At 44.7% G+C, this 16,820-nt stretch overlaps 1 protein-coding gene across 2 annotated transcripts in view; it reads right to left on the bottom strand.

The window, feature by feature from the left end:
* The window catches only part of PRKCA (protein kinase C alpha), a 498,125-nt gene that overhangs the window by 287,829 nt on the left and 193,476 nt on the right, over positions 1–16,820 (bottom strand). The gene's annotated exons all lie outside the window — the stretch shown is intronic.

A 16,820-nucleotide genomic window follows, 5' to 3' on the forward strand; every position in this document is an offset into this window, starting at 1 on the left:
TAATAATAACAAGGAGGGTATGATCTAAAAAGGCTCTCGAAGGAGGCAGTATTTCAGCGGAGTCTGAAATCGTACGAATGAGCATCATGAAGATTAGTTCTACAAAGAGGAATCGCCCAGGGCAGCAGCCCTGGGGTGCCAATGAGCTTGGGATGTTCTGGTCAGTGAGGTGTGCAGGAGCCAGATCACGATCATGATGGGCCTTGTGGACCAAGGAAAGAAAGAAATATAAATACACACACACACACACACACACACACACACTTTTTTGTTGTTGTTGGAGACAGGGTCTCGCTCTGTCATCAAGGCTGAGTGCAGTGGTGTGATCTCGGCTCACTGCAACATCCGCCTCCCAGGTTCAAGCGATTCTCCTGCCTCAGCCACCTGAGTAGCTGAGATTACAGGTGGCTGCCAACAAGCCCAGTTAATTTTTATATTTTTAGTAGAGACGGGGTTTCACCATGTTGGCCAGGCTGGGTATACATATTTTTTATTCCAGTGGTTAAGAGGAGGGCACTGAAGGGTTCAGATGGAGTGACACAATGATTTGATCTGCCTGATATTAACACTTGCAAAACATCAGACTAGCTACTGTGGAGGGTAAACTGTAGGGGATGGGAATGGAAACCAGGAGCCAAGCTAGGAAGCTATTTGGCAAGCAGTGTATTTCTTCAGAGGCGCTACTGTGCTGGACTCTCATTGTCTGGCTGCCGGATGGACAGAAGTTCACTGACAGCTGGGTACAATAGCTCATGCCTGTAATCCCAGCACTTTGGAAGGCTGAGGGGGGTAGATCACCCGAGATCAGGAGTTCAAGACCGCCCTGGCCAATATGGTGAAACCCTGTCTCCACTAAAAATACAAAAATAAGCCGAGTGTGGTGGTGTGCGCCTGTAATCCCAGCTACTCAGGAGGCTGAGGCAGGAGAATTTCTTGAGCCTGGGAGGCAGAGGTTGCAGTGAGCCAAGATCATGCCACTGCACTCCAGCCTGGGTGACAGAGCGAGACTCCATCTCAAAAAAAAAAAAAGAAAAAGAAAAAGAAAAAAAAAAAGTTCACTATATGAGAGAATGACCTGATTTGAGCACACGTGTCCAAACTGACAGCGAGCAGCAAATCCGCAAGCCCAAGCCCCTTTAATACCTAGGAATGTGATTCCTTCTTAAATATTCAGCCTACCATTTTTCTTCCCCGTCTAGTTTTACACATTAAGTTATTCCCAGTTACCAATTCTTAATGGGGAAAAAACAACGATTACGATGAATTACCTAAATCCTGGTGCATCATTCAAACTTAGCAAATGCAAAAGAGAGCAGCCCTGCCTTTCTAATTTTAAGACCTGCTGTATGAACTCCCCTTCTTTTTCAAGCTTCCTTGGTCTTTTGTGATTAATTTTAGTAACTGGAGAACAACCTGTTTAAGAACAAATGAGTCATAATACAAGCTTAATATCTAGAAACCTAAAATCACCCACCTCCACAGAGAAGATCATTTTCGAGTATGAAATTCTTATGTTTTAAACATTGATATCCCATGCTGATTCTACAAAGCTTCCTGCCTTGAAAAAGGGATGAGGAGGAACAGGCTTGGGACTTGAAAGTGCAGAAAGCTAGCAATAGGCGTACTGCTTTCCTAAAGGCATTCATCACAGGCATGTTTTATGACACGAAAAAAATGCCTCACCTATTGTAAAGCAGTTATAATCTGTATGTTTTAAAATACGTTATTTGGGAAGCAGGGGTGGGCAGATCACCTGAGTACCGGAGTTCGAGACAAGCCTGGGCAACAAGGCAAAATCCTGTCTCTACAAAAAACACGAAAATTAGCCGGGCATGGTGGTGCACGCCTGTAGTCCCAGCTACTAGGGAAGCTGAGGTAGGAGAATTACCTGAGCCCAGGGAGGTTGATGCTGCAGTGAGCCATGATTGGGCCACTGCACTCCAGCTTGGGCGACAGAGTGAGACCCCATCTCAAAAAAAAAAAATAAAATTAGTAAAATACATACTTTCCTACAGCAATCTCATAACAATTTATCATGAACAAGAATAGTAAACTCTAAGATTTCCGAAGACAGTCTCTATCCTGGCAAAGGCAGGCTATGTAAAGGCAGGAATATACCCAGAAAGGCAGTGATCAAACGGGAAAGAAATCAAAGGCTATTGATTCCTTAAGCTGTTGGTTCTCTCCATTTCTCCCTTTCGAATTGCAATTGGTTACAAACCTCTCTACATGATAAGCCATCACTTCAAGGACGATCACCCTAAAATACGCAGGTGACAAAACAAGTTTTGCCTTTCAATAAGCAGTTTTTCCTATCAACATTTAACCAAAAAATGCTCATGAGGTTAAGAGATTCTGGTCACACAGCAGGCACAGTTCAGTGGGCATCTTGCATAATTTCGTTAGGCTTAAACTTCAAGCACTGAAGAGTCCCTCAACACAAAAAACCTTTTCCCCCCGAAAACAAAATTCTCTTTCTAAAGATGGTAACTTGCAATCAGGAAATGGCTGGTATTGATTCTGAGAGAATCGCAGGAAACATTTCACAGATATTCCACTCCTAGGAGTGTCCAAGGGAGAGAATACAGTCGTGGGTTCTTAGTTTCTGTTTCTTGTTGGGCCAGTAAAGCCCCTTCCTCATCCCTCTTTTCTGCTTATCACTAGAGATAGAAACTAAAAAACATGGCTTCAGGTTGCCAAAAGTCTCAAACAAAACAAAACAGAACCACCACGACAACAAAATAAGGTGGGCTGGACAAGCTTGACTCAAGTCTATGAAATTATTTTCATTTTCTTTAGGGAATCAAAGACTTCATTTTTTTTTTCCATTCATTCGCTCTTTCAACAAACATTAATGATCACCTACTATAAGTCAGAGATCATACTAGGCATTGGGGATACAGAGATGAATAAGATTTACAGGAAAGAATTATAACCCAAACAAGTCTGCCTGTGGCAAATGGTTACACTAACGGCCCCAGTGACTCATACCCCCAGGTTCCACACCCTTCTGTGATAGTTAATTTTATGTGCCGACTTGACTGGGCCCCGGGTACCCAGACATTTGGTCATACGTTATTCTGGGTGTTTATACAATGGTGTTTTTGTATGATACTAACATTTAGATCGGGAGGTTGAGCAAAGCAGACTGTCCTTCCTAGTGCAGGTGGATCTCATCCAATCTGTTGAAGGCCTGAATGGAACAAAAAGGCTGCCTCTCCCTCCAAGTAAGAGATGATTCTTCTTGCCTGAAGGCCTTGAGATTTGGTCACCAGCTTTTTCTTGCTCTTGGACTCAATCTAAAACATCAGCTCTTACTTCAGAGCTGATGTCTTAAGCTTGCCTGCCTTTGAGCTTGGACTGGAACTTACATCATCAGCTCTCCTGGTTCCCAGACCTTCAGAATCAGACTGGTGCTATCCCATTGGCTCTCCTGGGTCTCCAACTTGCCAGCTCACCCTGCAAATCTTGGGAGTTGCCGGCCTCCATAATTGCATCGAGTCAACATCTTATATTAAATCTCTTTACACACACACACGTTCCTTTTCTCTGGAGAACCCTGATTCATAAACCTTCACAGTGACTCTGGGCTTTGGCCAATGAAACACTGGGAAACACAGCGCCAGGGGAAGCCTGTTAAGTGTGTGTACACTGAGGTGTTCCTTCTTGGAAAACTGACACTCCCTTGTGAAAAACCTGCACTACCCTCCCAAGCTAATGTGGGGCAAACCTTAGGACTCCCTGGCCAGCAGCCACAGCTAACAGCCGGTGAGGCCGCTGTGAGTGACTCTGTACCAACCTCGGAAGATGATAAGCAAGAGAGTGCATAATCACATTAAAAAACGAAAACAAAAACAACAACAACTGGAGTACCACAGGGTGGCAATATGAAAGACAGTTCATAGAGGAGAAACAGTCCAGAGTCAGTAAGACCAACTCACAGCACACAACAAGGCCTTCACAAAGACAGTGGCTATGGAGATGGAGAGGAAAGAGAGTTGAAAGCGGAACTCGTAGCACTTGGAAACCTATTAGGTGCGTGAGACAAAAAAAAGATGGAGACAACCAAGAAAATCCCGAGACTTCTGGCTTGGGATCCTGTGTGCAGAGGACAGCCGGGTGTTACACCATGATCAATCAGGGTGACATAAGCAATGGCTTGCAGGGCGGAAGAGATGCACGGAGAACAGGCAAGAGTGCTGGAATGCTGAGGACAGTGATGTACGTGGGTGGCACGACATCCCCAACATGAGGAGCAGCGTGCTCTCTCCACACAAAGATGGTCACTGGGAAACCTTCACCCAGTCAGAACCACGGCAACGCCCAACGGCAGTGTTATTTTCGTGGCCATGACATACTTCTTAGAACCTGACTTTTACCCTTGGTTTATCATTCCCAAAACAAATATGTTTTGGAATGTGCTAGATTATAAGAATAAATAGAACAGAATGAATTACTAACAAAATAATTAGAATGGACCTTCCCACTGTCCATGTGACTCTTGCTACTACAAGCCTCTACGTTTGAGGGTGCTGGATCCCAGCTTCTGGTACAACATAACAGAGGCGACTGTGAGGTGGGGTGCTCCCCACTTGCTGTTTTCTCTTAGCCACCATCAGAGGCTGAAACAGTGAGTGGGTTCATTTGATTGTTATGATTGGTTCTGGCTCATGATCCCTTTGTAAATAAATAAAATAACACAGTTATAATGACAGCTAGAATACCCAGAGTAAACCAACCTTCTTTTCTTAGATCCTGGGAAATCTACTTCTCTGTCCACAGACCCTTCCTAAATCTCCTGCTGGAAATTTATTAAGCAGCAAAAACAGAAAACAAAGCCAAGGTGAAGAAGGTACCAGCTAACTGAATGGGACTCAGCTTAGAAGTTTAGAAGTTCAGCTTCTAAAAAACATGACTCATTAGAATCCAGGAATAAGCTCCAGCATGAGCCAAAAAGTTCTCTGGGCTGGCTTTCAGCTTAGGGTGTAGACACTTGAAACGGATCTTTCCAGAAACCCAATGTCCTGAAAAGTCCCACTCTGTACCCTCTTCAGAAGGACCTAAACCAAGTCTCCAAACTGCTGCCAGCTCCCACCCGGTCCCATCAGCCCTACATGCTCCTGTCTTTACTAGTTCACGTTGCTAATCTGCCTTGTGAATGTTTTTACTGTTAATGTCTCAGGATTGTATGATTCCAAATTTCTTTTACCATTTTAAGATTTCTCATAGTCACAATGACCCCAGACTCCACCCACAAAAATGGAGCCTTCACTGACAGAAAACTGCCCCTAAGTTAGCTTTGCTGTTCAGTCACGTGGTACTGTGGAAAAAGAACAGGTTTGGAAGTTGAGAGGTCCAGTTCAAAGGTTAGTGCTCCACTTACTACTGCACTCGGGAGAATCACTTAACTACCTCAAGCCTCAATTTGCACATCTGTACAATGGGAACAATAATGCATACCTAGTGCATTTATGTATGTTATCCACTGAAGTGACTATTTGAATAGTAATATTTATTCATATACGTGACTTCCCACTAAGGATAAGTTGTTTGAAGACAAGAACCGTGTTTTTTAACCTTTGCCTCCCATAATACCTCACACACAATAAATGCTCAAGAAACATTTAATGTTTACATACAATGAATAAATGCAAGAAAAACACCAGACAGATAAGGGACGCTAAATACATGGTGAGTATCACAAAGATGTCACATCCTGTGCCGTGGATCTTCCAACTCTGGGCTTCCGAGAATTTGCAGTCCTACAGCAGGCTCTCCAGACACCATTTCCAACAACAGTTCTCAGGGGCAGGTAATTTGGCTGTTTGTACATCACGAAATGTCTAGTATCACTGAGTCACTTGGATCGGTCAGAAAAAATAAACAAGGAATCCATCATACCAATTGTTGATCCCAACCAGTCAAAAGCTATTGCCTCACCCACTACTTCTTAAACTAAATTCCAAATAGTGAAGACTACGCTTTGAAACAGTTACTGGGGAAAACAGAAAAGCCCATCAGGTGTGTTCCCCCACACCCCCAGCATCAGCCGTAATAATGATGCTGATGAGACGGCTACTCTTGGGTATTAGGGGAGTTCAGTAAAAGTCTCATGCACAGCTGTAAATATTCAAGTAATTCAAGACCGGATAAATACGACTGGTGATCAAATTAGGTTATCAGACCTTCACCAACTCATTCTCTTTGGTTCAACGAATACTTTTTGAGTATCTAATTTGTGCCAGGCCCTGTATCAGGCACTCGGCTTTCAAAGAGAAAACACACAGGACCCCCTCACAAAGAATTCATTGTGTAAATATGATCATTAAGTAATATGACCAATTTTTTTTTAATTTAAGAAATAGGGTCTCGCTATGTTGCCTAGGCCAGATCCCAAGTAAATAATTTTTTTTTTTTTTAGACGGGGTCTCACTGTGTCACCCAGACTGCAATGCAGCAGCACGATCTCGGCTCACTGCAACCTCCGCCTCCAGGGTTTGAGCAATTCTCCTGCCTCAGCCTCCCAAGTAACCGGGAGAGCAGGCACGCACCACCATGCCTGGCTAAATTTTGTACTTTTAGTAGAGATGGAGTTTCACCATGTTGGCCAGGCTGGTCTCAAACCCCTGACCTCAGGTGATCCACCTGCCTTGACCTCCCAAAGTGCTGGGATTATAGGCATGAGCCACAGCGCCTGGCCTCCAAGTAAATAATTTTTTAAAAACCAAACATGCCCCAGGTGAAGCTGCTCATGCCTGTCTCTCCAGCTACTCAGGAGGCTGAGGCAGGAGGATCATTTATGTCCAGGAGTTCAAGTCCGGCCCGGGCAACATAGCAAGTCTCATCTCTAAAATTCAAAATAAGTAAGTAAATAAATAAATAACCATATTAAATAAAAGTGCCCCAGAGACATTATACAATGATGCAAACACACTCTCTATGGTTAATACACAAAGGTCTGTTCCCAGACTTGATGTCAGAGGCATTTTATAAGTTTCACAACAAAATCACTCTAATTGATCATCTCACCTCCTTTTTTGACCAAAAACAATTCTGCCCACCTCAAAAGGCTCCCTTATTCTGACTGGGTTCCACTGGCCTGTTGTCTGTCTCCCGAGACAATCTCACCACCCTCTCAGAGGCTGACAACTCAGCAAAGGTAAGGATTTTGAAAAGGATGTACTACTGCCCGTCCAGGCCATTCAAAAGTGGAGTTCCAAAGATGGGAGGTAGGAACTACAACCTAGGGATTCAGCTGAAAAGCCCCCAGGTGACTCCCTTGAAAACATGCCTTCCAAACACTGGTGAAAATGGGAGCATTTTCTTTGTAATTACATTGTGCATTTTTTCCCAGCTAATCAGGTGCAGACAACGGGGCAAATACTCATCCCTCCCTCTTCCCTGTGGCCAGAGGTTGATGGGTGAAGAGAATGGCCATGCCACCCACTCCCCCACTGTCTCCTTTTGCTCATCAGAACTACGGATGAGGATAGAAGTCTCGGAGGCTATTTTTAACTCCTGGATAAATTAATTTGGTCCAAGTGCAGCAGGAGTCCCTTCCCTTGTAGGAAATACTTCTGTTACTGTGAATCTGGTACATAAAATAATCCACCCACTGAAGAGCAGAATTAGCACTGGAGTTTTTTTGTTGGGTGTGTTTCCCCGAAATAACTTCTTTTTAAGGTTTCCTGTGGCATCACAGCAAGTGAAGAAGGGTATCTGCGGGCAAGTGCCGAGGGTGGTTTCAGAAATGGACTCCCGCTTCCTCAGAGGCTCATGGGAGGGGGGTCCCGACAGGACATGCAGAACATTACAGGCTTCCCTCCTTGCACTCTTATGACAGGTCCACTGGCAAATATGTCACCTGAGTGTAGGCACTGCTGGATGGCAGCATTAGGCAAGAGACATAACTCCCATGGGCCAACATGAGCAACAGGAAAACACTGACGGACTTATTTTAAAAGGAAAATGATGAAAAGAATTGAAATACATCTTGAAATGTCACCATCTTTATGAAGCTCTTCCTGCATCCTCCCATTAGATGCAGGCTGGCTCTCTCCCTGCTAAACCCAGCAGCATTTTATTTCTTCCCCACTTATGGCACCTACCCTGTGCAGTCTTTTTTTTTTTTCTTTTTTGAGGCAGAGTTTCACTCTTGTTGCCCAGGCTGGAGTGCAATGGTGCAATCTTGGCTCACTGCAACCTCTGCCTCCCAGGTTCAGGCAATTCTCCTGCCTCAGTCTCCCAAGTAGCTGGGATTACAGGTGTGTGCCACCACGCCCAGATAATTTTGTATTTTTAGTAGAGATGGGGTTTCACCACGTTGGTCAGCCTGGCTGGTCTTGAGCTCCTGAACTCAGGTGATCCACCTGCCTCGGCCTCCCAGAGTGCTGGGATTACAGGCGTGAGCCACCGCTAGTGGCCTACCCTGTGCAATCTTATAGTACAACTCTTTGCCTGATTGGTTTACCCTTGCAATTAGAGGATAATCCCTGCCTTGGGAGGGCAGGAACTCTCTTTACCTTTGTAACCTTCACAGTACAGGCTATCAATCAATGTTTAATAACAGAGGGACTATAATGAAACTTGGGGCTGAAGGCAACTTTAAAGATCTCTAAATTCAACCTCCATATTTATACGTAAGAAAACAAAGGTCTAGAAAGGGCTTCAGTAATGCGGCCCGGCAGGACTCCCAATTCCCACTGCAGGACTTTCTGCACGATATACTCTGCTGCATTTTAAATGCAACTTTTTAGCTCCTGTACCTCATGCAAATCTAACTTTACCGTGTCAGCTCAGGAATATAAAAATGTTTTGGGGGTAGAACTGGCTTTGCTCACAAAATCATCTTTTTCTAAATTCAATGTTTAAAAGTACACTTCGAAAAAACAGAAGATTCACTGTTAAATTTATTTCTAGGTTTATTTTAAATGCTTTAAATTTTATTATAAATGAATCTTTGAAATGCTGAATTTTCAACATTTCAGCAGCCTTTTTTATTTGATCGGTTTCTAAGACACTGAAAAGGACTGGAGAAAGAGAGAATTCTCAAGATTGTAGTAAAGAAAAGAAAGCAATTTTGCTTTCTAGACATATAGTCCTCCACGGAGTCCAGTCTCACAGGGGATATCACTTCTGGTTTGTAGCAATTTGTGCAATAGGTTCCGTTTTTAGCTTTAAATGTTTACAGTCAGTGCTCTCAGCTTCTTCAAATAGATCAGTTTTATGATCTTCACTGACTTGAAGGTGTACCCAGGTCTGAAGCAAGCCTCCCTATCTTTTAACAAGTTAATTAATGTATTCATTTGGTCCCCTTCCAAACATTCTGGCAGGCTTCAGCGAACCTGTGACGTCACCGGTATACATGTTGGTTGTCTGCCAGGTGAGGTAGAGCAATAACCTGCGAAGTCACCTGAATTCTGTTCAACGGGACGGTTCAAACATAAAACGTGCAAAATACTGTGGGAAAAGTTTCTCCCCAGAGAAGCCAGGGTCACTGGTAAAAACACATGGGGCAAATAAAAACATAATGGCTCAACAAAAACGCGAGGAAAGCCTACTACCTCCAGACGCTTGAAGCCTTTTAACAAATCCCTCTCCCACTCTCTCCCCCACCACCCCTTACTTTCTCAAATGTCCACATATCCAATGCACAGAGTAAACACTCTAAAGATTATGTGTAAATAGTTGTTTAGCATGTGTGTTATTTTATGGACGACACATAAAAACAGCTTCTCTTCTTACAACTTTTGACGAGAAAGCTGGGGGGCACGCTGGGCGCGGTGGCTCATGCCTGTCATCCCAGCACTTTGGGAGGCCAAGGCGGGCGGATCACGAGGTCCAGAGATCGAGACCATCCTGGCTAACACGGTGAAACCCTGTCTCTACTAAAAATACAAAAAAAAATTAGCCAGGCGTGGTGGAGTGCAACTGTAATCCCAGCTACTTGGGAGGCTAAGGCAGGAGAATGGCGTGAACCCAGGAGGCAGAGCTTGCAGTGAGCCGAGATCGCGCCACTGCACTCCAACCTGGGCAACAGAGCGAGACTCGTCTCAAAAAAAAAAGAAAGCTGGAGGGCAGGGGGAGTTGTACATTGTGGCCCTAAGAGCAGGACTGAGCTTGGTATTATTCTCTCAAAGTGCTGCTTTGTAGCTTTCTCACTTAAGACACACAGAGAAAATGAATTTTAAAAAGGGCCAGGCACAGTGGCTCACACCTGTAATCCCAGCACTTTGGGAGGCCTAGGTGAGTGGATCACCTAAGGTCAGGAGTTCGAGACCAGCCTGACCAACACGGTGAAACTCCGTCTCTACTAAAAATACAAAAATTAGCCGAGTTTGGTGGTGCATGCCTGTAGTCCCAGCTACTCAGGAGACTGAGACAAGAGAATCGCTTGAATCCGGGAGGTGGAGGCTGCAGTGAGCCAAGATCGCGCCACTGCACTCCAGCCTGGGAAACAGAGCGAGACTCTGTCTCAAGAAAAAAAAAAAAATTAAAAAGGGCTGAATGTGCTAATAAACATACACACACAAATACATATCAATACATCCATGCACAGATGCATAATGGGAAGCCCCCAGACCCCATTCTTCCTCTTTGTAGCAGGGTGGGCTTCATGAACAGACATAATCGAAAATGAATAGAAACTCTTCTAAGAACAGGGAGCTCCGCACTGATCAAGAAGACACTGGTGAGCTAAGGTTTTAAGAAGTGAGAGGAAGAAGTCTGGAAAGAGCCAGCTCTGCAGACCCCATACCAGTAGCCCTTCCTGAATCTGCTCCACCCCATCATGGCCAGAGCAGCCCACGGAGGCAGGCAATCAATGGCAGCCAAAGAAGCATGGGCACTTGCTGCCCTTCAGCAGAGCAAAGCCAGGCTCACTACTCCCACTGCCCCAAAAACCACGGCCCTACTCTCGACTTCTACCTGCCCATGTCCGAGTCTGCATCTTAATTTGGTGGAGAAGGGGGAAAAGCCATTTCTAAATACAGAGCACTTTTGTCTTATTTTATGTTGTCTGATGAAACCTCGGATGCGGGAATGGGGTACTGGGCAGAGCCCCAAGCTGCATTCTAGGGCCACATACCTGGAAACATAAATCCTGCACCAACTCAAAGTGCCTTCCCAACACCAGGTAAGAAGACAGCTGCTGCTCATTCCATGAGCCACATACTTCAGCGTCCAAGCCTGAGCCCCGGGTGCAAACACAGGCAGTGCCAGGGAATGAGCTCACCGCTAACGTTGGTTCTTTTAAGTCTTCTGCTTTCATTCCTTCTCTACTCAGCGTGTATGGGGATGGACTTAAAGTCTAGGAATTGCTCAGCTTTTTGCTCTAGATTTGCTGGTACAGAATGCCATCTCATCCAGAAGGGGCAGAGGACCCTTGAGAAATTGGCCTGAGGATCTCCAGGGAGGGTCCTTCTGTGAACCCAGGAGCCTTTTCTCTGCCAAGATTCCCTGCACTAATGCATACTCTCAACTACGACTGCTCCTTGAGTCTTGAAGAGCATCTCTGTTCAAAAGAACTTTGTAATGTCTTCCCATCTGGCTACTGTAACCTGGGTACCGCTATTTTATTTCTCAGTACTTTTCCCATCCTTTCATCTTGAAGATGGCAGAGCAGGTACAATATTTGAGGATTTCACAAGGATTGTACCTTCTTTTTCCCCGTCTGTGAATGTGTTAGAGTCTGCCAAGCTCAATTAAGGTACTATTAAGCAGCACATGAACAGGACATCTTAACCATTCTCCATGGTATGAAAAAAAATCCTAATTTAAAATTTTTAAATTTTTCAGGGGAAAAATGCTTAGGGCAGTTTTTTTTTCTCTTAAATTCTGATACCTCCCATTCTTTTCACTGGTCTTTCTCACTGAGCCTGCCAGCAGGCATTTTTTATTGGACTGATTTCTAAGACACTGAAAAGGACTGGAGGAGAAGATAATTCTCAAGATGGTAAAATAAGCCTGCTAGTTTTCCAAACACCTGACCAGAATTTTCAACAAATGCACCAAGGAATAGCTGTCAATGTGCTCCACTGGCAGCACAATCCAGTCAAGCCACCAACATCTTGTTTCTCTTCATGGCCAATTGCCTTGAAAGAATCAACCACAAGCCCACTGGATACTCAAGAGATAACATATGACAGTACCCCAGATCATTTTTGCCTTAGTTGTCTCCTCATCAACAAAGTAAGGTTAACCCAGATAAATCCTTAACACCCCTTCTGGCTCAATACTTCTGGGATTTGCAGAAAAATGGTATTCAGAAAAGGATAAAATAAGAAAATTCTAGCATCTCAGCTCAGTTCTACCTCCCAATGCCTTCATGATTTTCCAGCTATCTCCCTGGTGCAGCACAGTTTGGCCACCTTGTACCTTCATAAGATTTGCTTGCAGATTTGCACAGTAAGTAAAATCATCCTGCATACAGGCAGTCAACACTTCTCAGGCCTTGGCTGCAGAAAGCCCTAGTCATAGGTCTCTTGCTCCAAAGACCAAAAATCAAATTTTCTCCTTTCTCTTCCAAGATCAAGGTGCCAGCAGACTCTGTATCTGGCACCAGCTGGGCTCTGCTTCCTGGATGGTGCCTTTTTGCTGTGTACTCACATGACAGAAGGGCTAAAAGGGGAAATGGAGGTAACAGCTCCCTTGTACCTCTCTAATAAGGGAGCTGGTCCCATTCAGGAAGGCTCCACCTCATGGTTGAATCACCTCCTAAAGGGCCCACCCCTTAATACAATCACATTGGCAGTTAAGTTTCAGCATATGAATTTTCGGGGACATGGACCACTAGCAGACACATTCGGCATGAGATGTCTGACACTGGGAGTCAATTGAGTATGGATGCAGGTGTGAATGCATGATCTTTTGGGTGAATGCATGATCTTTTGTGAACCAGGCAGGCAGGACTGCATTGAATATCTAATATACCTCTTTCTCTTTCACATTAAAAAAAAACTCATCTAATCATCATCACTTTCAAGGATATTTTAAGTGTAAGACTCAGCATCTACAGAAAGTCAACACAAGATTAGGAGCAGGACATGGCTGGGCATCAGCTCACGGGTGTGTTTCCGTTATATTTCGCAACAAGCATATCTTTTCTAAAGCTTTTTACCTGGCTCCAGGCCCTATGAGTAGGATGACCCCATAATGATCAGCCAAACAAGATAAAAAATCTGAGCATGAAAGGAGTTACCAAAAATAATTAACAGGCATCAATTGATCCATGGTGGGCATAAACAAAGACTTTCCCACGTAAATAAGATTTTCCTTTACAAACTGTATGTTACCTACTTATAAGCAGTTTCAACAACGTAGAGAATTCATAACAAACACAGAGATACGATCACAGTATTGGCCTATAGCCCCTTAGGAAATCGTTCAATCAGCATCACACTTCCCTGGTTTTCTTCGTACTTTTCTGGATGCCCCTTCTTGGTTTCCCTACCCTGATCTTCCTCTCCCATGCAACATGTTGGAGTTCCTTAGAGCTCTCTCCTGAGACCTAATCCCTTCTCTCCCCACTCTATACCTTCTCCCTAGGCAAAAATGATCCACATCCAAGGCATTAAAAAAAAAATCATAGGAATCTTTATCTTCAGGACATACCCCACTTCTGACTGCCACACCTGCCTCCATACTCAACTGACTCCCAGCGTCAGACATCTCACACCGAATGTGTCTGCTAATGGTCAATGTCCTGAAAATTCATATGCTGAAACTTAACCGCCAATGTGATTGTATTAAGAGATGAGCCCTTTAGGAGGTGATTCAGCCACGAGATGGAACCTTCCTGAATGGGATCGGCTCCCTTAAAAGAGAGGTACAAGTGACCTGTTTACCCTCTTTTCCCCTTTTAGCCCTTCTGCCATGTGAGTACACAGCAAAAAGGCACCATCCAGGAAGCAGAGCCCAGCTCACGCCAGATACAGAATCTGCTGGCACTTTGATCTCGGACTTCCCAGCCTCCAGAACTGTGAGTAAACATTTCCTATTAATTACAAAGTACCCAGTCTACAGTATTTTCTGTTGGCAACAGGAACAGACTATGACCAAAGTGAAACCCCTGATCTGCCCCATCTCACTCTCCCAAATACATGCTGTCCCTCCAGAGTCCCCATGGCTTTCATGTACCTCCATCCATTCACGTGTTCATGCCAGAAGCCAGGAAGTCATTTTCAACATCTCCATCTCCCTGATCCAACAATGACCAAGAACTGCAGATTTGGCTCCTAAACGTATCTTGAATGAGTTAACTCTGTCCATCCCCATTGCGTCCATCTACACCAAGCCCCCATCACATCGCCCAGAGGGGAGGTACCTCTACACAGTATTCTCCAGCCTTTGCTATTTCCCCATCTCCACCAGTACACCAAGCGCACTTCCTGCCCAATCCATTTCTTACAAGGCAACCAGAGTAACCTTTTTAAGATGCAAATTGGACCACATCATTTTTAGGTTAAAATCTTTCCTGGGCCCCCAATGCTCCTAAGACTGTGCCCAAAATCCTTGCCAGACACCCAACTCCCAGCTTTCTGTTTGTTATTGATTAAACTCCTTCCCATATCTTGGCGTTCTCACTTGCTCTTCCCTTTGTCTGAAACAGACTTTTCCAGGGCCCCATACAGCCCAGCATGCATGTGTGTACACATGCGCGTGCACACGCACACACACACCCTTCCTTTTGTCTGCCTATCTCCTACCCATTTGTCAAGCTCAGTTTAAATGCAATATGTCCCTCAGAGAAACCTGCTCAGTGTACCTGTATCCTAATTGAATTAGTGATATTTTAATGTCTGCCTTCCCACAGCAGAATGTCCAGGAGGGCAAGGAGCATATCTCTGTACTTAGTGTTATACCCCAGGACTAAGCACAGACTTTGGCCCATTATGGGTTCTCAATAAAGAATACTCAACCAAAAGAATGAAAAAGTAGGAGGGGAAAAAAAAAAGGAAGAGAAGGGAATCAGACAAACTACTCACATCCTGAAGCCTGCCCATCCTCCCTCCCCATTCTTGATGGGGCAGAAATGGGAGGAGAGAGAAGAGAAGAGAGGAAAGAAAAATACAGCAAGATAAAGATGGGAATGATAAGCAAGGAAGTGAAAGGCTATGACATGAGGTTTTAGACAACTCCAAACAAGTGCAATGGGACTTGGCTTTTTGGAAAAGTTAGTACTTTACGTTCCAGCTATTTTTATCTCTAAAATGCCCCAAAGGAAGACAATATTCCAGAATATGCCAGAAGAGAAGTATGGAAAGTGGCCGGGGCAGGGGGCAGGGGGCGGGGAGCGGGGGGGAGGGCAGGGGAATGACACTAACTAGTTTTGTTTGTATGCAGGCAAGTCACTCAACATTCATGGACTTGGGCTTCCTTGTCCATGAAGTTATAAAACAAGGTGACGCCTGAGCTTCCTCTGGCTCCCATGTCCTGTGAGCCTTTGTGGAACCCGTGTGTATGTGTATGTGGGCTCAGAGCCCACAACAGGCACTCTATCTTGCCTCCACAAGCACCCTAACCCCATTGGGCATGTTCCTGTGCACTGAACACCAAATAGTAACTTCCTTCTTACTTGTGTTACAACAACGCAAATCGGAATCCCTCAGAGCACACTGCAAAAATGTCATCTTTCGCAAAGGGAAGAATTTAGTCTTGCCTGCACTGAGAAAGCCACTTTCAAATTAAAGTTTCCTGATGGGAACAGGCATTAAAGATGGGAATCGCTTCAAGCACACAATTTGAGTGACTAAACTGATCAAGCAAAAGCAATTCAGAACAGAAATGTCTACTCTTCTAAGCCTGCCTGACAATTTTTTTTATTCAGTTAAAATATTACTTTTCATATAATGGCTGAAGTTTCTCTCTATCCAACATATTTTAGACATTGGTATTTTCCGTGACTCCTTTGTGGATCCTTTTTTTTTTTTTGAGACGGAGTTTTACTCTTGTTGCCCAGGTTGGAGTGCAATGGTGCGATATCAGCTCACCACAACCTCTGCCTCACAGGTTCAAATGAGTCTCCTGCCTCAGCCTCCTGAGGAGTTAGGATCTCAGGATGCGCCACCACGCCCAGCTAATTTTGTATTTTTAGTAGAGACAGGGTTTCTCCATGTTGGTCAGGCTGGTCTCGAACTCTCGACCTCAGGTGATCCGCCCGCCTCAGCCTTCCAAAGTGCTGGGATTACAGGCGTGAGCCACCGTGCCCGGCCTGTGGATCCCATTTTTAAGTACACAAGAGATGCAACAGAGACCATCAGAATTGTCCACAAAGAGAGGAAATTATGTGTTCACACATGGGCAACTTCAGAGATCACTGTTCAGTGAAACAGATGCTAAATTATTTCAATCAGCGGCAGCATTTTTAACATACACCAAAAAGGCAGCAAGAATCCCCTGGAGTAAACCAGGAGCAGTTTGTTACATTGGCCCAAAGCAATGATGCTCCTATTGGTTTATTTCAGCTTAGAAGTAAACTGAAGGGTGGCAGGGCCCAGTGGCTCACACCTGTAATCCCAGCACTTTGGGAGGCCAAGACGAGTGGATCGCTTGAGGTCAGGAGTTCAAGAACAGCCTGCCAACATGATGAAACCCCATCTCTACTAAAAATACAAAAATTAGCTGTGCGTGGTGGTGCACATCTATAGTGCCAGCTACTCATGAGGCTGAGGCAGGAAAATCGCTTGAACCTGGAAGGCGGAGGTTGCAGTGAGCTGAGATCGTGCCACTGCACTCCAACCTGGGCAACAGAGTGAGACTCCATCGAAGAGGATGGGAGGGGTGGGGAGGGGAGGGAACGGAAATAAACTGAAGGGTAATAA

Source organism: Gorilla gorilla, chromosome 4 (genome assembly GCF_029281585.2).
Source record: "Gorilla gorilla gorilla isolate KB3781 chromosome 4, NHGRI_mGorGor1-v2.1_pri, whole genome shotgun sequence".
NCBI lineage: Eukaryota > Metazoa > Chordata > Mammalia > Primates > Hominidae > Gorilla > Gorilla gorilla.